The 24,431-nt window shown below is 36.2% G+C and overlaps 1 pseudogene; it reads left to right on the top strand.

Moving 5' to 3' along the window:
* Positions 1-23,385, top strand: part of LOC114088866 (olfactory receptor 8G1-like) — a 43,093-nt pseudogene extending 19,708 nt beyond the window's left edge.
* Positions 23,386-24,431: the final 1,046 nt, after the last annotated feature.

The following is a 24,431-nucleotide window of genomic DNA, read 5'->3' as shown; positions in this document are numbered from 1 at the left end:
CTTGCTGATATTAACCCACAGAGACACTGCAAGGTATGTCTGCTATGGGAAGAAAATTTCTCAGGATGCTGCTGTCTAGTCAGCACTCAATTACAAATACTCTTGACATCTTTACCAAGCATGTGTTTAGATTTCCCTACTTGTTCCCTGAACATCTTATACCTACAGCTGTTTACACATTACATTTTGATTATGCATGTATATCTCTGTCTTTTAAAATAGAGAATGGTCTTCCTCATTTTTGAAGGTCCAAATGAATTCACTGTGTTCTCACCTGTCACAGTTTACATTTTTAAAGTTGATAGGTCTCATTTAAATGTTGCCATCTGCAAATGGTATAAAATATGTATTTATACCACTGAAAACAAATACCCTCTCATTAAAACAAAATTTTTCTCTAATCTACCTATAAGAGAAAAAAGAAAGCCCCCAAATACTCTAAAATTGAAATTTCATTAAAAAAAAAATTCTTCAGAGAAGCTGGATATGGTGGCACATTGTATCCCAGGGACTTGGAGGCCTGAGGTAGGATTGTAAGTTAGAGCACAGCCTGGACTATTTAGGGAAACCCTAACTCAAAATTAAAAAAAAAAAAAAATCCAAAGGGCTGGGAATGTAGCTCAGGGGTAGAGAACTTGCTTATCAGCTTAAGGCTCTGGGGTTTCATACCCCAGAAAGTGTAAGCCTGTGTGTTTGCGTGTGTGCACACACACAATTTTTCAGAGAGATGAGTATACTGATATTTCTGATCACCTTTGCTCATTCAAATTTTATATTTGCACACTTCACACTTCTGTCAAAGTTTGAAAACTAGATAATTTTAAAGATTGTATAATATATATTTTTTCTTTTTCTACAGTGGAAAGGGACTGAGTGGCCCATTTGCTGATTATATTTGCCAATAGCCACATATGACAAAGCACAGAAAAACCTCAGAAAATAGTAATTTGTTCAGTCATAATTTGTGGTTATTTTTTGTCTGTTTGCTAAACTTAAATGGTTTTGAAATAATTGGATATCAAGCATTATTTTGGGAATAGTTAATTATTTTCCATGAATATCAGTTTCCTTGTTTCTACAATAGTGACTTTTCAGCGTCCCTATGATGATTTAATGATTCATAAAAAATTTGGCAGAATCAGAATGGTCATATAATTGGTGGCTAAAATAAAAGACATTATTAGTGGGTGGTGTTATTATAATATTTTCTCATTTTGCTGAAAAATTAAAATTTAAAACATTTTATGTGTTATATTCTTATACAATTGTGCTATTTATTAGTGAGAAATGTTTACAAATATTATGTATATTTCAATTTCTTAAATTATTAAACATTAAAAGTTCAGTATTCCTTTAGTTACATGTTCTCTACATTACACATTATTGTTGCATTACTAATCAGGATACTGACTTATTTTCTTACCTTTTTTTTTTGCTTTTGTTTTTGGTACTAAATATTGAACCCAGGGGTACTTTGTCACCCCAAGCCCTTTTTATTTTTTATTCTGAGACAGGGTCTTGCTAAGTTGTTTAGGGCCTCACAAGTTGCTGAGGCTGGCCTTGAACTGGCAAGCCTCCTGTCTTGGCATGACAAGTTGGGGGGATTACAGATGTGCTCTGCTGCACCCACCAGGATATACTGACTTTTAAAGAAGAAGAAATTATTTTGTAAAATGTCTTGCCTTTTTAATGACCGAAATTAAAAGATTTCATATACTAGATTGGAATAGGGTGGGTTGAAAGGGGATGCTTGGAGAAGGAATAAAGTAGTGTTCTGTTGGCCAATTCATTGGATGAATTGAGCAAAATAATAGCCCACAAAATACTATTGGATTAGTTTCTGCAATATCTTAGCAAGAAATTATTCTTACACACTATCAAGAAGATATAGTCATCATTAACCCACACTTATCTTGAGTGCTTTCAGGTCTTTTTTTTTTTATGCTTCCAACATTCTTTATTTATTTATTTATTTATTTTTTGCTTTCAGGTCTTTTGAACGATACATTTTTATGATAGATTCATTCAGATTATCAAACTATTAAAGTTTAATAATTTGAAGAACTAGTAGATTTTGTCTGTGCACATAATTTTTCTCAGCTAAGTTATAAAGAGATCTACTTAGCACATCAAAAATTCTAGAGATTAATAAAAGGTAAACTGCTCAGGAATCTATCACTTAATAAACGCATCACTTAGCTAGTACTTAATAGAGGAACTATTGCAATAACAAAAATTTTATTTTCTGGCCAGGAATATCAACAGGAATATAATCTAGTCATTTTTACATAAAATGATAACTAGGTAAGAATGACCCATTTAAAAATCATTTTTGTCCAATTCTCTCTATTTACAAATGAAAAGATTAAATGTCAAAGAGAATAAAATATTTACTTAAATTTACAACCTTTTTAACTTTTTGTTTTGCTATTGAGAATTGAACCCAGAGGTATTTTATAACTGAGTTTTATTCCAAGCCCTTTGCCCATTTTAGTGAGACAGTCTCACTAAATTGCTGAGGCTGGCCTGAACTTTTGATTCTCCTACCTCAGCTCCCAAACTGTTGGGATTATATGCGTGTGCCACACACCTGGCTACAATGTAATTAGTGGGACCCTAAAATGGAAACTGAACACGAATTTTGCTGTTTTGACACCCTTGACCATTCCTCATCTTTATATCTTTTTCTTTCACTTCAGTAGATTTCTCCCCTGGTTGGTCTGAACAGAGACTCTCATACAAATTTATTCTGTTCCTCAGAACCAAATTACCAGCCTGAAAACTGAATTTTTATACCCCTACCCTACTGCTTAATCTCTAGTGACTCCCACTGCTCACTGAATATGAGTTACATATTTTATTTTATATATAATGCCCATGAAGTCTGGTTCTAATTCTCTTTCACTATGGGGTCCTTCCTCTCTCTCTTTCAATCTCTCTCTCTCTTATTATCTTAGGTAATGCGGGCCCTGAAGCTATGGTATCTCAGTTCTATAACACTAATGAGGTAGCTCAGAGGATTGTAAATAAATGGTATTGAACCATTTGCTCAAAAAATCCTATTTTATCTGAGTGACAAAATTCTAGTGTGATAAGGAAGGTGGAAGGAACCTTGGAAGGAAGTTTTCTGAGGTACTGAGGTATATGGCCTATAATTTCAGAAGTATCAATTCCTTTTGCAAAAGCTCATAAGGGTGGAATGATGGGATTTCCCACAACCATTAATTAGTTCACTAATGAGTTTTGAAGCAATAATTGCCTAGACCACTTGGTTCAAAGAAGTTACAAGAATATATTGTTTTGTTTAATTAGTTACACATAGAATTTTTATTCCATATGATTATAATGGAGCTAAAAATTCCTACTGCCTGGTGTTTGTACTGCTGTACCTCTTATGTTTAGATAGGTTTAGGTACTGACCATTGAGTTACAGTGGCATACAACATTCAGCACAGTAACGTTCTGTACAAAGTTGTAGCCTAGGAGCAAAGGCTACCCTATGTTATCCCAGCCTCTACCAGCTAGGTTTGCCCAAGTGTCTGCTGTGATGCCCATGCCATGCTTGAATCACCTAATGATGCGTTTCTCAGAATGTGCCTCACTAAATGACTCAGGTCTGTGTAAATGGAGTCACAAGCTGTGGTCTTGCGTAGATTGTTATCTTTCGTTTAGCACAATGTTTTCAAGGTTGATGCATGCCTTAGCTCATATTAGTACTTCATTCCTTTGAATTGACAAATAATATTTCTTTGTGAAGTGATGCATGTTTTGTTCCTCCGTTCATCATTTGATGGGCATTTGAGTTGTGTGTGACCTTGAGTATCACGAATAATGTCGTTTGTGTACATGCATTTTCACTTCTTGGTACACACCTGGAAGAATTGCTCGTTCACATAGTATCTCCACATTAGACATAAGAAACTGTCGAAAATAACCAAAGTGGTTATACCCATGAGTTCTTATTTTCCAAGGTTAGTATTAGTCTTTTATGAGTCTTTCTATCATCGGCTGCCCTGTTCTATTTTGCACTGGTGACCTTATATTTTACTTACAACTTCCTCTTTCTTGGCTTTGTGATGCTTATTAACATTCTGGACCCTTCCTCCTTTCTGTTTTCTATGACCCTTTCCCCCTCTCTGCATACAATTTTTGTTTTTTCTGCCTCAGCAATTTCATTTACCAGAATACATTTCACTTCTCAGCCTTGTGGAGACTGCTCTCAAATCAGGTTCCACCATGACTGAAAGGTTCTCCTTAGCTGCAGTCCCACAGATCTGATTGACCTCTCAACTCCTATATGTAGTGGTCCAGTTGCAAATGTCTGGTTTTAAAAAGTACTTTCATGAGAGGGCTCACCATCTGCTCTGCAAAGGTGGTCTATATTCTCTCTCTCTCTCTCTCTCTCTCTCTCTCTCTCTCTCTCTCTCTCTCTCTCCCTCTCTACCTCTGCTCTCCTCTCAACTCAGACTTGAAATTTCAGTCATGTTTTGATTTTTTCCTCTCCCTTGCTGCTTGTGCCCAGTTTTTTAAATACTATCTGTTTTATGTGTCTGTTGTCCTCATCAATCTTTCTTTTCTCTGCATCACCTTCCACCAGTCTAGATCACACTATTGCTCCTTTTATTTCAATATCTCTTCAGCTGGCCTACATGATCATCATATTTTCCTTTTCAATCAAGGGTACATTTTGCACCTACACTTTTCTTAAGGGTTCTAGCACATTCCTGCCACTCCTCTCTTAACAGTCTCCAGAGGTTCCACAACTTCCTATAAATAAATGGCAGATTCTGTGGCCGTGTATTCAAGTTTTCAGTGTGGTTTCCTAGTCTTGCCTCCTGCTGGAATCCTAAGCACATGCAGGAGGGATGGCTATTCTCTTTGCTTATCAATCAAGCTTTGCATTTCCTGGCTTTGCCACTGAGTCTACATAAGCCAATTCCTCAGGGACTTAATAGAATGTGTCCTCCAAAATGATGCCCAAGAATGTATCACTCTTTCAACTCTTACCATGTCATTTTGCATTATGTATAAGAGTCACTCAGTGCCCATCTAATCAACCCTCCTCAATCTGTCGTTTCTGAGGGCAGAAGCCATGATACATTTGTCACAATTAGAGCAGCTACCATTTACTGAATGTCTGCTTTGATTTAGGCATGGAGCCAAGTGTTTTATATACAAAACTCGCTTTAATTATCAAAACTTCTGGAATAGGCTTTATTTGTAATTCTTGTTTTATAGATGAGGCAGTTAATGCTTCGAGAGGATCAGTAACTTTACCAAGGCTAAAGAGCTCCTAAATGACAAAGCAAGGATTTTAGACTAGACCATCTGGCTCTAAAGCCCATGCAATTAACTAGGACTATATCACTTTCTCCACAACACCTAACTTAATAAGTGCCAGTTAAATTAATAAAAATGGTTAGTGTTGCTGCCTAGAGGAAGTGGAAGACTAAGAGCTAGACTTCAGTTCTAAGTGGAGCTCTAACACTTTCTTGGACTGAATTATTTATCATATCTGAGCTGTTTACTCATTCATAAGGTGGAGGAAAGAGATAATGATCCCTATCTCACAAGGATGTTGTGAGTATTTAAAATGAAACATTGTTCATGACGGCATCTACCAGTAGACTCTTGGTAAATATTAGTTGATTATAATAGAAATAAAGTTCCATTTTTACCATTCCTCCTTGCTGATAGCCAGATCAATGTCTTATATCTGTCTGACATCTATCATCTATCTATGTATTTAATTATAATATCATTGAAATTACCAATAACCCTGTCCCTGGGTTTCTAGGAGAGATGTGGGCATCATTTAGTCTTTATCAGGATATTGACCTTGACTGGACTTCAACTCTATTATTGCTATATCCATCAAATGACTTCAAACATTCAAGCAAACTATGGTCCTCTTGCTTCTCATTCTGTTTTTCTATGTCAGTTCTTCTTTATCTTTCTAACCTTGGTGATTCACCATGGCATTTCAAATATTTGCAAACATTGGTGTCCACAAGAAAGTGTCCTGTCTAGTAAGACATTTTATCAAATGAAAATTTTAAGACATTATAGTATGTGGACATTCACACTTTCACTGAATTGCCCTACTCTTTATTGTTATTCTTATTTTCATAAAACAAATGTCATTTGACATTCTATAATATCCTATCACTAATCCTGAATCTTACATTAACTTCTTATATACAGTGGATGCTATTCTTACTACCTTTTTCTTAATAAAAACAAAGTCAAAAACTTGTTTAGAGACTTGAGTGAAGACAGACAGCTCTTAAGCAGGGGTTGAAGAGAAGGGAATAATTGTGACATGGATACAAAAAGAGTTAATTTTCTGCTTGCTCCAGACCATCCAAATATGAATAAGGTACATTAAGATTCTATAATAAAAGTGAATTTTATCAATATGTTCCCAAATCCATGGTTGGGGAATTGTAGATGGAGTATTTTTAATGCAACTCCCATTCTGTTAACATTCGGGAAAAGAGTTGAACATCTATCTTTAAAAATCACTTTGGGGGATTAAATTCTTTTGTGCCATCTTGATTTATTTGTTTGGGGTTTTATGTATTCTAATGGGAAGTCCAAAATTCAATCTTCTTGTTCTGGAGGAATATCATAAATTCAGGGTGCAATTTAGAAAATTAAATAATTTTTTAAAAGCTTTGTGCTCTAAGTGCCTTAGACAAAAATCTACAGTAAACATTCTAATTCCCAATTATGGCTATTTCTATACTGGTAGCTAAAGCATGTAAAAATTAGACCTCATTTAATATAAAATGAAGAAAGTCTTGCCACCACAAAGGACCCTTTTCTGTTTTTATGATTGCCTGTAGAAACATACTTCACTGACCTGGGAGAAGAACTTTCTGTAAGCATGAGCCATGTGAGTTGCTTACTAGGCCTTCCTTGTCTTTGTGAGGAACTGGTGGAATGTCCTCTGTGCTGATTGTGGTGGGAAAGGATTGACAGGGATCACTAGCAGTGCTGCAGTTCCAGGGTCTTTTAACTTCTTAACTTCCTGCAGACACCCTCGAAGGAAATGGTCAGCTCCAAGGTCACTCACCAAAATGACATAACCTAGGCAGGGACTCAGGAGAACTCCATGTCCCATGACTGAATGTCACTGAAGTCAACCATTGTAAAGTTTCTGTCTCATCCAATGTCTGTTCATGCAGAATAATTTCTCTCTGTGTCATGGATTGATAAAATTCTGTGAAAAGTTCATGAATGTGGGAACTTCTTCTAAGGTTTGAGATGAAACAAGTTTCATTTGCATTTATTTTTATTTTCCTTTGAAATAATGAAATGAAGTCTGATATTGATGTTAGAATGAGAGATGCCATGCATGGGAATAAAATATGGCTTAATAACAATAACTAGGACTAAACCAATATTTAGCAGCTGACTCAGCACTTTTATAAGCACTGCTCAGTTGATTTGCACTCTTGCCAGGAAGTCGACTGAGCAGCCATTATCCATTTTTTTTTTTTTATGTTATAAAAGAAAAAAGAAAAAAGGAAAGGTTTATACACATTCATTTATTAGGATCTGAAAGCAAATTTTCTGATCAGAGATCTTTTTTTTTTTTTTTAAATACCCTATTCTGCAGCAGGGAGAGACGTAGCTTTCATGGACAGACATAGCAGGCTGAAGAAAGAGAATTTCTGCCTTCTGGTAGGCAGCATTTTTGCATAGGAGCACAGTTCCAATGGTTTGTCCCCTCTAGGGCTACTAGATAGGGCCACAGAGAGGGGGTTCCACCTAATAAAAGTAGAATAAAGAAGATTCTACAAAATTAATTTCAAGAAAAACTTGAGTTTCACTAAAAATAACTTTATATTTAGGTTGTTGTGACTCTATTAAACATTTGAATTATTGACTTAATAAATAATTGAATAAAAGCAATGAACATCTTTTGTTTTCTTTTTCTTTCTTTTCTTTTTTTGGGCAGAGGATTGAACCCAGGGGCTCTTAACACTGAGCTACATCCCTATGCCTTTTTATTTTTTATTTTGAGACAGAGTCTTCCTAAGTTGCTTAGAGCCTCCTTAAGTTCTGAGGCTGGCTTTGAACTCGGGATCCTCCTGCCTCATCCTCCAGAGCTGTTGGGATTATAATTGTGTGCCACTGTGCCCAGCTGGACATGTCTACTTTAAAACGCTATGTGATGCTTCTGTTGGTATAAAACTTGGTAGGCTGTGTTAATCATAATTTGCTTGTGGTAATGGGAAGTAAATATATCAGAAATATTTGTTAGCTATATACTAATTTTAGATACTTAAGATGCTAAAATGAATGAAATTGTGATTTCCCTTAAGAGGCTCAATCTTAGAGGGACAGAGGTGTATGATTTATAAGTTATTGTGTGATTTAAATGTCATGATAAGGCAGCAATAGTTGGAGGAAGGAGATAGTAACAGTATGTTACTGTGTCACGGATGGCTTTCCAAAAGAAATAACATCTCATTGGATTTTAAAGAAAAAAATCTGACATTTGCCAGAAGGCCATGGTCTTCCCAGCCAAGGAATAATGGGGCATGGGACATGTTGTTATTCTTCCTAGAGCTTCATATTGTAGCTCTTTTAAACTTTGCATGATGTAGTTGAAAGATGGCCAGGCTAGGCATGGTACATGTGATTTAGTACAAACTGCTCTTGACTTTAAGTCAATGGAAAAATACTTCCATGTGTCTGGGCCTAAGTGTGGACCAGATTAATCTGAAGTTTTCCTCTATCTTTCTAATGCTGTAAACTTTACTGAATAAATCCTGGCATTGAAGAACAAGAGGCTCTAGAGTCAAGCTGGGTCTGTGTGGGAAACCAGTTTGAGCATTTTCTTGCCACTTTAACTTGGGGAGCTTCCTTAATCTGTCTGAGTTCTATTACTCATCAATAAAAAGAAGATAATAGTAACTTTGGAGAGTAATCCTGAGGATTATGTAAGATGACATGTGTAAAGTGAAGCGAGAAAGACCCTGATTATTGTTTATTAGAGCCATGAAACTTTCAACTATAACATTTAGGGGAGAACTGAATATACTGGGAGCAGTCAATGAACAATTAAATATAGAATACTGGAATAAATTTGTGTTTCATCAGATAGGTGCTATTCCAAGGCACAGATAGCTTTAGTATACCCATGAGGCTTGTTGGCACTTGTCCCTTGGGCATTCCTGGAAGGTGAGCTCCCTCAACCCATGGAACAGGTAAGGCCAAGGTTGTGGGTTTGACCCCTCCTGGGGAACACGAACTCATGACGTTATAAGTGTTGGGCCATTGGCTTCTGGGGCTGCTGGCTCTCTGGGTGGTGAAGGTAACTATCAATTCCTATCTGTGGCAAATTCCAAATACCTCCTTCCTTCAGGTCTTCAGCTGCCCAAGTCAGATCTTCTGGCCACACTACCTTTTTTGTCAGCTTTTTCACAGTTTTGACTGAAAAACCTAGACAGAATGACTTTAGAAGAGGAAAAGTTTATTTGAGGGCCCACAGTTTCAGAGGTCTCAATCCATTGACAGCTGTCTTTATTCCTCAGGTCTCCAGATAAGGCAGAACAACATGGCGGAAGAATGTGGTGAAGGGAAGCAGATCACATGATGATTAGGAAGCAGAGGAGAGAGAGACTTTACTTGCCAGATGCAAGATATATACCCTAAAGCCACACCCCCAATGCCTCACCTCCTCTAGCCACACCCCACCTCCCTTCAGTTACCACTCAGTTAATCCCATTGGGGGATTAGTTCACTGATTAGTTTAAGGCTCTGGTAACCCAATCATTTTTTCTCTGCAACTTCATTGTTTCATACATGAGCTTTTGGGGGACACCTCACATCCAAACTATAACACTACCTAAACTTTGACTCCCTTTGCGTGTTACTTTCTTGCTTTTTGATTTCTTAGCACTTACTACTTTCTTTCTATTATAAAGCTTATTGAGTTGTCACTTTTAGTTTTTTTCCACCAGAATGCAAGCTCCCTGTACACAGGAGTTTTATCCGTTTACTTACTAATATATTCCATGTTTGATTAGTCACTGACACACCCTAGACATGTTAAATGAGGTAAGTCCCATGAAAATGAATGTGAATCTAAGAGCTGCCTGAACACTCATCAAGGAGCAGATAGGAGGTTATTTTATAACAGAAAACAAAGCTCACAAAAGTAAATAGAAGCAATCTGCTAGGTGTGAATTTTTTTTTCAAAGTTGACAAGGTCTATAACATTCAGTCAGACAACGTATCTTTATGAAGGCATATTTGCAGAGAATATCAGCAAGATGTAAAAGCAAGAGAATCATTGGAGAAAAAAGCAATAGCAAAATTCATGACTCTGAATTCCATTCATTTGCATGAATCTGTGAAAACTGCTAACATTGAACAAAAAAAGTAAACAACTTAAGTAGAATTGAAAAGATAGAAAATTACTGCACAATAAAGCCTATAATGAGAAAATTTATTGGTGGAAAACTGAAGTTTCCTCGCTCTATCATAGAGCACTGGACATCATAGATGTTACAAACATTTGTGTTTTTAACTGTCTGGATTCATGGGTTTCTGACACTGAGCATCAAGCCACCCTTGGAAGAATAGATTACAGCTCTGTCATTCAATTCCGGAATGACACAGAGTCTCAGGTTCTTCATTTGTAAAATGGAGAAGTAAAATTTCTATTTTACAAAGAGATTATAAGGACATAATGAGACAAAATATGTGAATTTGCCACTCACATTACTAACACTTATTAAATACTTAAAAATGTGAGTCATATAAAAGAATATGCATAAAAATTTCAAAAATTTCCTTCATTTTGGAAAAACACATAAAGGTAAACTTTCCTAGGTTGATATTGACTTCAATGATACCACTGAAAGTGTTTGTTTATTTAACTGATTTAAAAAGTGGTTTTAAGTAAGAATCTCTTCCTGCATTTGGTGGCGGGGTACTATGATTCAAATGTGTGCCTCTGTCACTCCTTTTTTGCATTTTCCCTCCCATCAAGCACCTTGGCACATCACATTACCCTTCTGAAGATCTATTAAAATGAGTTGGATGTAGCTCTAAAAGATTTTAAGAAAACTGAATGAGTGAACAGAAGAGGAAAGATAATGATTCTCTAATCCCTTGCACACACAATGGAATTTCATACATGCCCAGCCCACACCAGCACATGTGAGAGTGGGGGATTCAGTATCAGAGAGATGGGTTTTGACTTATCTTCCATGAAAAGAAAATTTAAGTAATCCTGTGCATTGATGGAGTTATAAGCATTTGCTAATTCAGAGAGTGCATAAATGCCCCCATTTTAATTAAACTGGTGTAAATTTCACTAAACTATGTCAATGTATTCATGTATCTGGACAGCCCACAAGGTACAAATTGGGCATTTTTAATACTGATCATGCTCATGTTGCTGAAGGAAAATTCTCAGAAGAAACAAACATATAAAACTAATTTGACTTCTATTTTCTATTTGGGAATAACTTTTAAATGACTATGTATTATATTTCTCAGAATCTTTGATTGAATCAGAATTTTAAAATGTAAATCAGAGGCATTAAGAAATACAAGATATTATCTCTAGAAGTGGAAGAGGACCTACACAGGATAGGTCAAAATCAGTTGTAAAGCCCAGTTTTGGAGAATTGCAGTAGAGTGGTATTAGTCTTAATTCTGGAAGTAAGAGTTGTCTCCTGGCATGTCTGATGACCTGTGATAATGCAAAAAGAGTCTCAGTAAAGTAGAAACATGGTGTAATGTTTAAGAAAATTGTGTTATAATGAGTTCTAATAAGCTCTACTGCACATTGTTCATGTCCCCTAATTAAAAATCATTGATTCAGAGTCTTACATTTCAAATGAAATCTGTCCATGAGCCTCTGGTGGATGTCCCCCAATTTCTCACTAAAATACCCATGAGGGAAGAAAGATGTGACTCTTCAGAAGAATATCAACTCAAAACTGACAGCCTTCCAGAATCTGAATAGAAGAACAACACAAGACCATAAACTCAATTCTCAAGACCAGATATATTAATGTGTGTTGTATTTGTTTGCAAAAACAATTGTGTGTATATATGTGTGTATGCTGAATCATTTCAGAGAAGTTGCAGACTTAACCACCTAGACATCTGCATGAATATTTTTAAAATAAAAGAATTTTGCACATCACCATGATATTACTATCTCCCTTTGAAAATAAAACAAATTACATTATAAATTACATAATATCATTCCATCTCTGTTCATATTCAAAACTCTCCAGTTGTCCCACAATAACAACTATAGTTACATTTTTCAAACCAAGTACAATTAAAATTTAGACATTATAGGAGGCTTTCCTGACTCTGTACTTTGCCAGAGTTCCCTCTTTTCTAATTTAATAACATTTACTTTTGAAGTTTTGAGACTGTCTTGCAAAATGATCTACATTCTGTAAGTCTCTGATAGTTGAATCTTGTTTTTCTTTCTACCATATTAGTGGGTAATCTGAAATCTAGATCTACAGGATAGGTTAAAGTTCAACAATTTTTGCAAGATGTGTTTTGATTGACAATGGGATTCTGTCCTGATAAACCTACCAAAAGTTGAAAACATTCTTAAATTGAAAATGAACTTAGTAGGGCTGGTTCCTTTTGACAGATCTGAGGGGAAAAATCCCTCTGCTTGTCTTTCCCAGCTTCTGAAGGCCACACAGATTCAGAGACACATGACCCCTTTGTGTATTTTATTTTCTCTTTTCTTTTATCACATCTCCTGCTACTAATTCCGACCCTCCTGCCTCCCTCCTTCAAGGCCATGTGTGCTTGCATGGAGTCTACCTGGATGACCAAGGAAATCTCATCTCACATCCTTAACTCACACATGGCAGATTTCGTTTTTGCTATGTACAGAAACCTATTTTAAAGTTCTGAGGATTAGGTTGACATCTTTGAGTGATGGTTGTACAGCCTTCCACAAGTTCCCTGTTGGTTTTGTGTTTCTGATCTTTGATATTCAGAGAGGTTGAGGAGCATTCTTGTCTGATACTGTGCCCTAAGATGGACTGTTCTGGAGTTGCTTTCAGAATCTTGACTCAGATCTTAAATAGAAGGACTAGTAGACATGTATTTATATCACAATTTCTTTTCTTTTAGAGGGGGACAGGGGAATGAACTCAGGGGCACTCAGCCACTGAGCCCTATTTTATTTTCTTTTGTATTTTATTTAGAGACAGAGTCTCACTGAGTTGCTTAGCACCTTGACATTGCTGAGACTGGCTTTGAACTTGTGATTCTCCTGCCAACCTCCCGAGCTGCTGGGATTACAGGCTTGCACCACTGCACCTGGCTGTATCACGATTTCTTTGATACCAGCTTTCTAAGAAAAGTGCCAAGGCACCTGATGTGCATGTATGGCATGGGGAATGCAGTTGGCATCCCACTCTGCTGAATCACTCTGCCACCAGAAGCCAGCTTTCAGGAGCTGAGTGTCTATCCTGTCCTGTCTCCACACAGGAGGCCTTAGCCAGCTTCCTTCCTTTCCCTGTTATCAAAAAGCACTGTTCATGCCCCTTCAGGTGGTGAAGATTGTGATGGTGATGGTGATGATGGTGAGAATGATGTGACAATGACAACAGTGGCCATCATATATGCATGCACAATGATTAAAAGCTTTATGCAAATCGTTGCTGCTTTCCTTCCCACAAACCTATGAAGTAAGTATGGTTATCATCACTATTTGCATGTGAGGAAATGAAAGGCACAGAAAGAGTAACTGACAAGCCCGGGGTAAGATGGAGAGGAAGCAGTGGAGCTGAGGCCAGGCTTCATTTGCAGTCTGCTAGAGCAAACCTGACCTGAGGGCCTCTGGCACCATTGGTTCTGAATGTTCTGGGTTTTTTTTTTCTAATTGATTAAAAAAAAAATAAATTACAGCGGAATGCATTACAATTCATATATATATGAATTGTAATTTTTCATATCTCTGTTTATAAAGTATTTTGACACCCAATTCGTGTCTTCATACATGTACTTTGGATAACGATGTCCATCACATTCCACCATACTTGCTAATCCCCTGCCCCTTCCCTTTCCCTCCCACCCCTCTGCCCTATCTAGGATTCATCTATTCCTCTCATGCTCCCCCCTCCCTACCCCACTATGAGTCAGCCTCCTTATATCAGCCTTATATCAGAGGAAACATTCAGCATTTTTTGTGGGGGGGGGGGATTGGCTAACTTCACTTTGCATTATCTTCTCCAACTGCATCCATTTACCTGCAAATGCCATGATTTTATTCTCTTTTATTGCTGAGTAAAATTCCATTGTGTATATATGCCACATTTTTTTGATGTAGTCCAATGTATCTACCTTTCATTTTTTTTAAAAAACATTTATTATTGGTTGTTCAAAACATTACATAGTTCTTGACATATCATATTTCATACATTTGATTCAAGTGGGTTATGAACTCCCATTTTTACCCCGTATACAGATTGCAGAATCACATCGGTTACACATCCACTGTTTTACATATTGCCATACTAGTGTCTTTTTATCCATTCATCCACTGAAGGGCTCTAGTTTGGCTCCACAGCTGAATGTTGTGTTTTACATTGAAATTCTACTTTTGCCCTCACAAATTGGGATTTGTAAGCAGTGTTCTGCTGGTATATCTATGTTAGTACATTTGAAACTCTATTGCTTTGCTGAGAAGAACAGCTCTGAGTTGGTCCTTGATGTGTCTCTGCTCAATATACTCCTGTTGTAAGGGTAAAAGAAATTGAAGTTAAAGCGTAAAAGTTAAAGGGTAAAAGACCGGGTGTTGTAAAAGTTTCTAAGCTGCAAGGTCTGAGTTAAAATGTAAAGGAGGTATTGTTAGGTTTCTATGTTACCTGCAAAACCTGAAATTTCTGTAGCTGTTAAGACAATGCTTGGAACTGCCCAGTAAATATTTCCCCTGACTATTTGGATTGTTTAATAAGGGCTCTGTGTGGTCGCACATAGGCATTGCAGGGCCTGGACCAATCAGTTTAAATGTAACCCCCTCCTTAGGAATGACCTATCACTCCAGCCTGACCTGTTCCCGCCAATGAATGAACTAATCAGGTTTAGGAGTTGTTGTTCAATTTTCCCGTGCCTAATGATGATTTGTTCTGATGTATACAAAGCCCTCCGCCCTCCCCAAAAAGTGTACTTAAGCAGTGCTCAGCCCCTGCTCGGGGCTCTGGGCTGCTTTCCCTTCTTGAGTGGGCACAGAGCCCCAGCATGCTGGTTCAATAAATCCCCTTTTGCCAATTGCATGAGTGGTCACTTGGTGGTCTCTTTCTCCGACGTTTCGCGGGACCCTTACACTGTTTGTACTGTATTTAGCAAAATGTGACTTCTTGTTTTATGGTATGTGGACAGTCTTATTTTCAGTTTTCAGTGCTGATACATATTTTCTCCCCACATTATTTATTCATCTGGTTACTCAAGTGCCTGAAATGTTTCTGTTCAAGATGCTATAATTTTAAGAAGTTCCTTTAATCTTTTTTTTCCATTAGTATTGTTTGAATATGTTTTACAAATTTTATGTGTATATAATTGTAAGATAATACTCTGAGCATTAAACAAACCACCTCCAGCATTTTCTTTTTATTAATGGGTTATAGTTATTAAATGACTATTTATAAAATGATGGTTACATTTCCAGACCTTTTTTTATGCATTGAAATTGTTTTTAGAAAATCAGAAATATCTGTTCTGCTTCTAGTAATTCTGAGGACTATATATGCTAGGATATATGCTATTGAAATATTTGCATAGGTATCAGATAAATTCCTGTTCGGTTAAATACTAATTAGTGCCTACAAAAACTTGCAAAGAGGTAATGTCTCTGAAGAATGTGATGACAAAGGAGTTTGAGAGATGAAGACCACTTCCCTTATCTCCAGTCTTTAGGCGAGAATCTAAACACAGTGACCCTGGTTGTGAAGTAAAGAAATGTACTCATAGAACATCTGTGGCGCTCTTCCTGCACAGTGGGCATGCAAAATATCATATATATTTCCTCTGCCTGCTTCATTTGTTTCCTGACCTGCTGCCACCAAGGATTGAATGAGTAGTAAAATGTATAAAACTCTCTTTTGAGTCCTCTAAGTTCTGTCTTTGGGATTAGTAAACAGTAAACTTGGGGTATTTATTTATCTTGGGTTGATATTTTCCTGGGGTTCAAAATTTCCAGAATGGAAGAGAGCTCTACTAAAGAAATGAGCAATTGAGAACCTTGAAGAGTGAAACCTATTATAAAAGATGAAAAAGGAACAAATAGTAGATATTATTAAGTATAATTACCAAGGAACATATGCAATAAAAAGACTTAATAATTGAAAGGAGCATAGAGTATATAATATAGTATATTACTAGGTACTTGGAATAGATTCTTATGTAGTTTGTCTTCATTTATCTGACATAAACATGCATTAATTTAAAAAATAATTCCTGATTACTATTAACATTTTCATGGACCGTCAGGATATTACAAGAACAGACTTGAGGCAGAAAAAAAATTGTTAGCTATTCTCAGACAGATTAATATCCAGAATACTTACAAAGGTTAAAAAACCACCCCCCCCCCCAAATAACCCAATCAGTAAATAAACAAATGAACTAAATAGAAAAATCTCAAAAGAAAAAATACAAATGGAAAATAAATGTATGAAAAATGTTCAGTGTTCTCAGCTATCAGAGAAATGCAAATCAAAACTAGAGATTTCATCTCACTGCAGTTAAAATGGAAGCCATCAAGAATATAGACAATAATAAATACTGAAAAGGATATGGGGGAAAAGGAACATTTTTCCATTATTGGCTGGATTATAAATTAGTAAATCTGGTATAAAAATCAGAATGGTTTTTCCTAAAACCATTCCTAAAATACTAGGAATGGAAGCATATGACCCAGCTATACCAGTCCTCAGTATTTATTCTAAAGACTTTAAGGCAGTTTACTATAGTAGTGATACACACATACCTATAGCAGCACAATTTGCATTGGCCAAATTATGGAATTAGCCTAAGTGTTTATAAATGGATGCATGGATAAAGAGATGTAGTATATATGCACACTGGAGTTTTATTCTTCCATAAGGAAGAATGAAGTTATGTCATTTGCGGAAAAATGGAGCAACTTCAGAGCATTCTGTTAAACAATACAAGTCAAACTGAGAAAAATCAAGGATCATATATTTTATCTTATATGTGGAAACTAGAAAAAAAATTTCATGGTGGATTTCATGAAAATAGAACAGAGACCAGAAGAACATAATGGGGGTGGGGGTGAGGAAAGGGGAATCCTGGGAAATCATATTGACCAAATTATATTGTTGTATTGCATGTATGTATGACTATGTAACAATGAACCACTGTTATGCAGAATTACAATGTACAGATTAGAATATGGACAAAATGAAATGTGTAAAGCATACACAAATCATAAAATATTTTAACATCTATTAAAATCCACAAGAAAGGTGCATGCCTTGCTGGGCGGAGTAGTCTACATACTATCTCTACTATTCTGTGTCCATTCCTGTGGTCTTGTCTTCATTCTCACAGCTTCCTCACCCTGAATGGCCTCCTTTTAATATAAATCCTCATTTACAACCTAGCAGTATTTTCTTGAAGTGTTATCACCAATATAAGTCTTCATTACTATTAACTATGATTTTCAAAATATTTTCTGGTGTGGCATAATTCAAGTTTATCATAGAATGTGTTTTTCAAAACAAGACTGAATATAAACTATGGGAGAAAACCTCAACATTTCTCACTTGTGATTAATCTTTAGATATAAGCTGAGTTCACATAACTATGAGGTATAGTTCTCAATTTTTACTTTACCATATAATTGACTAATGTCCATCCGACCATTCTAGAGTTTTATCTAATATTTTATTAAAATCAGGATAACCAAGGAGCATCCCATTCTTTTACTCTAACAATATAGCAAAAATATAATGAAACACAAACTTTAGGTATATTTTGTCAATCTTATGCTGTTATGAGTTTCACTGCTTTCTGTTATAAAATTCAAAACTATTTTCTCCTGAAAGGAAATCTTGCCATTTTATACAACATGGATGAATGTGAAGATGCTATCCTAAGTAAAATAAACCAGTCCAAAAAGACAAATACTCCCAATGCTCCTTTAAGTATATAAAAGAGTAAAGCTTATAGAAGCAAAGAATACAATAATGGCAACCAATGTCAGAGCTTTAGGAGAAACATGGAGCAGTTATTCAATAGATTTTAATCATCAGTTATGTTAGATGAAGAAGTCCTAAAAATGTTCAATACAGTATGATTCCTAAGGTTAACAATATGGTGTTTTACTTCCAAGATGAGAGGAGATCTCATATTAAGTATTCTTACCACAAGCAACATAAATGAAAACAAAGAAAAGAAGAAAGGGAAACAAAAAGTGAAAGGTGGTAGATATACGTCAATTATCTTGAGTAGGGTGGTAATATCACTAGTGTTTGTCTAGATCTAAACTAAATAAATTGTATACAATAAATACATACACGTTTTGAATATCAATTCTGCCTTAATAAAACTGTTAAGAAAAAAATATACATTTTTTCTCTTAAATTGTTTCTGTATTTTTGCTTATGATTCATTGATCTCAAAGATGAATCAAATAAGTGCAGACTAACACTACTGCAGGGAAGGTTAGTGGAAATTCTGAACAAAGACATTGAAGTACCCAGGTTGCATGAGCAAAGCAGGACAGGAAGCAGTCAAAATGAAGAGCACGTATCAGAGTCAGACTTTAGCAGGGACTGGTCTCATGGAATGGGTCAGTGTACCATACCTGCTGTCAGAATTGTAATGACTGAGCAAGATATAATGGAGCTTCAGTGATGGGGGTTAGCATTCAGTGGGACAGTCTTGTGTGAGGCCAAGAATGCTGAAAAAGTTGTCAGCTTGAAAAGCATAAAGAGTACGACATATGGAAGGATATGTGCCTTTATCCATTTTGTGTTTCTGTAGCAGAATACCACTAACCAGGTGTGTATGATGAACAGAAATTTATGTGGCTTAATAGTGAGACTGGGAAGTTCAAGGTTAAAGGGTCACTTCTAGTGAAGGCCTTCTTGCTGCATCCCATGGTAAATGATCAAGGACCAGAGTACCCACAGGAGACAGAGGAAAGGGACAAACTAATTCTCATATTAGGAACCTATATCTGTGATGATTAGCCCATTCTCTGAACAGGCCACGAGTAACCCTCTGCTTCATAATTTGAAGAACTGACACATTATTTGCATAACAGTTTGTACATTGTATAGTTCCTTCAGCAGTGGATGAGGGTTCCAATGTCGTCACATTCTTGTCAATCTTTCTGTTTATGGGTCCTGTTAGTTATTATTGTTAGTTATTATTCCGATGGATGTGAAATGTTTCCTCACTATGGTTATGATTTGAATATCCTTAACAAATGATGAATAACATTTTCAGGGCTTTATTTGTCAATTTTTGGCTCAAATAGAAGAATGCTTATTAGAATCCTCTACCTATTTCCAACTGTGCTGCTTTCCTTTTCATTGTTAAATTGTTAGAGTCTTTTTGAATACTGACCATGAATATTTCCCTGTTATTACTAGTGTCCAGAAAAACTAATATTAACTGAAAATACTTTCCAATAATGTGTGGTATTACAGAATTACTATGGGCATTGATATTTTTTTTTCAGGGAGAGTAACAGTGTGATTTTTATTAAGGATATAACTGAAAATTTAAAACAAGAGCAAGTTTATTTCTCTCTTTTTCATTTCAAATCTCTCCAATTTCTTTTTTATTTGTTCTTTTAACATATGCATAATAGTTAAGTGCATTTTGCCATATTATACATACCTAGTTATTGTCTTTCCAATGGATGTGAAATGTTTCCTCACTATGGTTATGATTTGAATATCCTTAACAAATGATTAACAAATGATGAATAACATACTTTCAGGGCTTAATTTTTCATTTTTATGTCTCAGTGAGACCCTGTCAGTAAAAAACTACAAAATAGGGCTGGGGATGTTGCTCAGTGGTAGAGTGCCCATGAGTTCATTTTCCAGTACTTAAAAAAAAAAAAAAAGGCGAGGCCGAGAAGGAGGCTGAGAGTGAGGCCGAGAGCAAGAGCGAGAGCTAGGAAAGACCAGTAGCAAACTGAAATAACACAATGCCAAAAAGACAAAAAGTAAGGTGAACAGAAATAACTTAGGTGGATATTTTTCTTCAAAAGACATTTTTTTTCTTTTCTTAAAAAAAAAAAAAAAAACTTTTATGGTGTCCAGCTAACTATTGTTTTTTTCCTATTGGAGTCTCTGGTTTTGGTATCTTCTCAGAGAAACCATCATTAAATCCTAGGTCACAAGGATTTGGCCTTTATTTTTTAAATTATTATTATAAAGTTGGTTCTTCCTTTTAGTTCTAGTGCATTTTGTAGTTCATTTCTTGGGGATAGTGTGAGAAAGAGTTCCAAATTTTATTATTTATTTATTTATATGCCTGTTTGTTTGTTTGTTTTGCAATGCTGAGGATTGAACCCAGTGCTTTGTGCTGCTAGGCACGTGCTTTACCAAGGATCTACATTCCCAGCCCCAAATTACATCTTTTACGTAGAGTTTATTGTTCTAGCACCACTTATCAAAAGAATATTTTTCCCATTAAATTTCCATGAAATCCTTGTAACAAGTCAATTGATCACAGATGTGTTTTATTTCTGGATTATCAATTCTATTCTATTGATCTTTTTGTCAGAATTGCAATGACTGAGCAAGATATAATGGAGCTTCTGTGATGGGGGTCAGCATTCAGTGGGACAGTCTTGTGTGAGGCCAAGAACGCTGAAAAAGTTGTCAGCTTGAAAAACATAAAGAGTACGACATATGGAAGGATATGTGCCTTCCATGTACTTATACTTAGGACAAAATCACACCATCTAATTTTGTAAAGAGTTTTCAAATAGCAAACTGTGAGCTCTCCAAATTAAAAAAAAAATAATACTGAGAATTCCTTTTATTTTCATAAGAATTTTATCATTGGCCTGAGTTATGGTTTTGATCTTATGTGTCTCCTCAAAGCTCATCTGTAAGACAATGAAAGAAAATTTGGAGGTGAAATGATTGGGTCATGAGATCCTTAATTCTTTAGTGAGTTAATCTCCTGAGTGGTGACTGAAGGCAGATAGGGTATGGCTGGAGGAGGTGGGCATCAGAGGTGTGCCTTTGGGGTATATATTTTGAATCTTTTGAGTGCACTCTCTGCTTCTGGATCTTCATATCTTGAGCCGATTCCCTCCACCACATACTTCCACCTGATGCTCAGCCTCACCTCAAGCCCTGAGGAATGGAGCTGGATATCTATAGACTGAGACCTCTAAAACTGTGAGCCCCCAAATAAAATTTTATCTCCTCTGAAATTGTTCTTGTCAGGTCTTTTAGTCACAACAGTGAACTGAATATAAAGGTCTGTCCAGGCCTAAAAGACAGAGCTGGGAGTTTGAGAGGAATGACACTAAATTTGTAGATCCATCTGGGTAGTACTGATGTTTTCACTGGTTGAGTCATTTGATTAATGAAATTGGATGTATTTTCATTTATGAAGATTTTTCTTTGCATTCAAATTATCTTTTAATCATAAGTGAAATGTATTACATTTCAATTTTTAGTTTATTCTTATTAATTTTATTGTTCATGTTATTTTAAAAATTTTGATTGCTCACTGCAAATGTTTAGAAATATAATTGAGTTATTCAGTTTATCTGGTATTCTGCCACCTTGCTTCACTTTGCTTTACTCCCAGCAGTTCTTTTTGTAGATTTTGTAGATTCCTTATAGAATTTTCTATACACAAGATTATGTCATTTACAAGTAAGATACTGTTACTCCTTGTTTTCCAATATTAATTTATTATAATTTTATTTTCTTTCCTGATTGCCCTAGCCAGACCTTGAGTCTGTTGTTGAATAAAAGTGCAGAGAGTGGGCATCTTGCCTAGCTCATTATTTTAGAAAGAAAAGCTTTCTGTTTTCTATCATTATGTATGATCTCAGCATGTTTGTGTTTTTTTAAAATGCTATTGTTGTTTTAACATAAAACGAATTTAAGAATATGCTCTGCAGAGGACTTGAGAATATTACACATAAGGTATGGAAAATACTCAAAAACTCAGTTACCAAAATGGTTTCCTATGTATTCAGACTGGATTCTACTAAAAACATATTTTAAAGCACATAACACGAATATGGATAGTTCTATATGATATTTATTGACATGTCACACATTCTTGTGATTCCAATATCATTGACAGCTGACACAGTTGAAGGGCTGGGAAAAAAAATGAGATACTTTGCTAAAAAGACTTGAATTCTCTCTTGTACACATTGTTGTGTGATCGGACAATAAATATTTCCAAAATTTTCTTCTCTTCCTACTTAGAATTCTCAGAAGACAATGGCAGAAGAAAATCGTTCTACAGTGACTGAGTTCGTCCTGGCTGGGTTAACAGACAAACCAGAGCACCAGCTGCCCCTCTTCCTCCTCATCCTAGGAGTCTATGTGTTCACAGTGGTGGGGAACCTGGGCATGATCACACTGATTGGGCTCAGCTCTCGTCTGCACACAACTATGTACTACCTGCTCAGCAGTCTCTCCTTCATTGACCTCTGTCAACCTACTGTGATTACCCCCAAAATGCTGGTGAACTTCATGATGGAGAAAAACACCATCTCCTACCCTGAATGCATGACTCAACTCTACTTTTTCATTGTTTTTGCAATTGCAAAGTGTCACATGTTGTCTGTAATGGCATATGACCCCTATGTTGCTATTTGTAACCCCTGGCTTTACAATATTATCATGTCTAATCAAGTCTGTTCCTGGATGGTAGTTGGAGTGTACAGCATGGGCTTAATTCGTGCCACAGTTAACACAACCTGCATGCTAAGAGTGTTTTTCTGTAAGGATGATATAATAAACCATTATTTCTGTGATCTCTTTCCTCTACTAGAGCTCTCTTGCTCCAGTACATTTATAAATGAGGTAATAGGTCTGTCCTCAAGTGCAACCATGTCCATCCTACATCTTCATCATAGCCAGCATCCTGCACATTCGCTCCACTGAGGACAGGTACAAAGCCTTCAGCACCTGCAGCTCCCATGTCTTAGCTGTTGCTCTCTTCTTTGGTTCTCTAGCATTCATGTACCTGCAGCCATCATCAGTTGGCTCCATGGACCAAGGAAAAGTGTCCTCTGTGTTTTACACTATTATTGTGCCCATGCTGAACCCTCTGATCTACTGCCTAAGGAATAAAGATGTCAAAGTGTCCCTAAGTAAACTTCTTGGAAATAAAAGTTTGTGAAAAAGTATTATTGTTTAGCAAAAATTTATGATTTGTACAGATTTAGTAAGGAAGCAATTCTGAAACACTGATGGGTTTTTCACAAGGCATGAGAGGTTGCTAGCACTTCATTATTTGGAAGAAAGGTGCCAAGAACAGGACTGGATTCACAGGATCAGATACATTGAGGACAGCACCCCACTGGGAAACCCCAGAGTCCATCTACTATGAATAACCTCTATCACCTCCAGATATTTGAAAACATTTTTCAGATTCTTCCAAATATAAAATATTGCTCATATTTTATGTGTTTGGAACATAAGTCTGTTTGGGCAAAATTCATTTACATTAAATCAGGGAATACATATCTTCATTATTCTTTGATATTATTAATACTTTATGTAAGTTTCTTAGCAAGAATTTTCTAAATTGTTACCTAAAATAAACAATTTTAACTACTTGGAATATACAAAACATAACCTCTAATTCTTACAAAGTATAGAGCACTATATTAAGGGATAGGAAGGCACATAAAGTGTGATGATATTATTTCTATGTGGGAAATAACAATAGTAACACCAGTCTTGGAGATCAGAAACAGGTACATTTTCCACAGGTGTGGAAGATTCAACATCTGAGAAATGCCAAGGCAAGCACAGAAAGAATATTTTATTTAAGACAAGAGATACCAACAGGCTTCTCCAAAGAGAAAGAGACCCCAAACTGGTTGTTCATGATTCTGGGTTTGTCTTGGTCTTCTTCTTTTTTTAATATTTATTTTTTTGTAGTTGTACACAGTAACTTTTATTTATTTTTATGTGGTGCTGAGGATCAAACCCAGGGCCTTGCACACGCAGGCGACTGCTCTACCACTGAGCCATAACCCCAGCCCCTCGTCTTGGTCTTTTATAGACCCCAGAAGTCCTCACCTTCTCTTTCTGTTCATGTTTCTGCCTAAGGTCAGGAAAGGACAAGAGCACAGGGGGTAATTGTTAGCAACCCATTGAGCTGGGAAGTGTGTTCCCAGAGGTAAGCTGTAAGCAACCCATTGTCTTTTCTGTTTGATA

The sequence above is a fragment of the Marmota flaviventris genome, chromosome 9, assembly GCF_047511675.1.
Source record: "Marmota flaviventris isolate mMarFla1 chromosome 9, mMarFla1.hap1, whole genome shotgun sequence".
In the NCBI taxonomy this organism is placed as follows: domain Eukaryota; kingdom Metazoa; phylum Chordata; class Mammalia; order Rodentia; family Sciuridae; genus Marmota; species Marmota flaviventris.
This window is presented reverse-complemented; position numbering and strand designations above follow the sequence as displayed.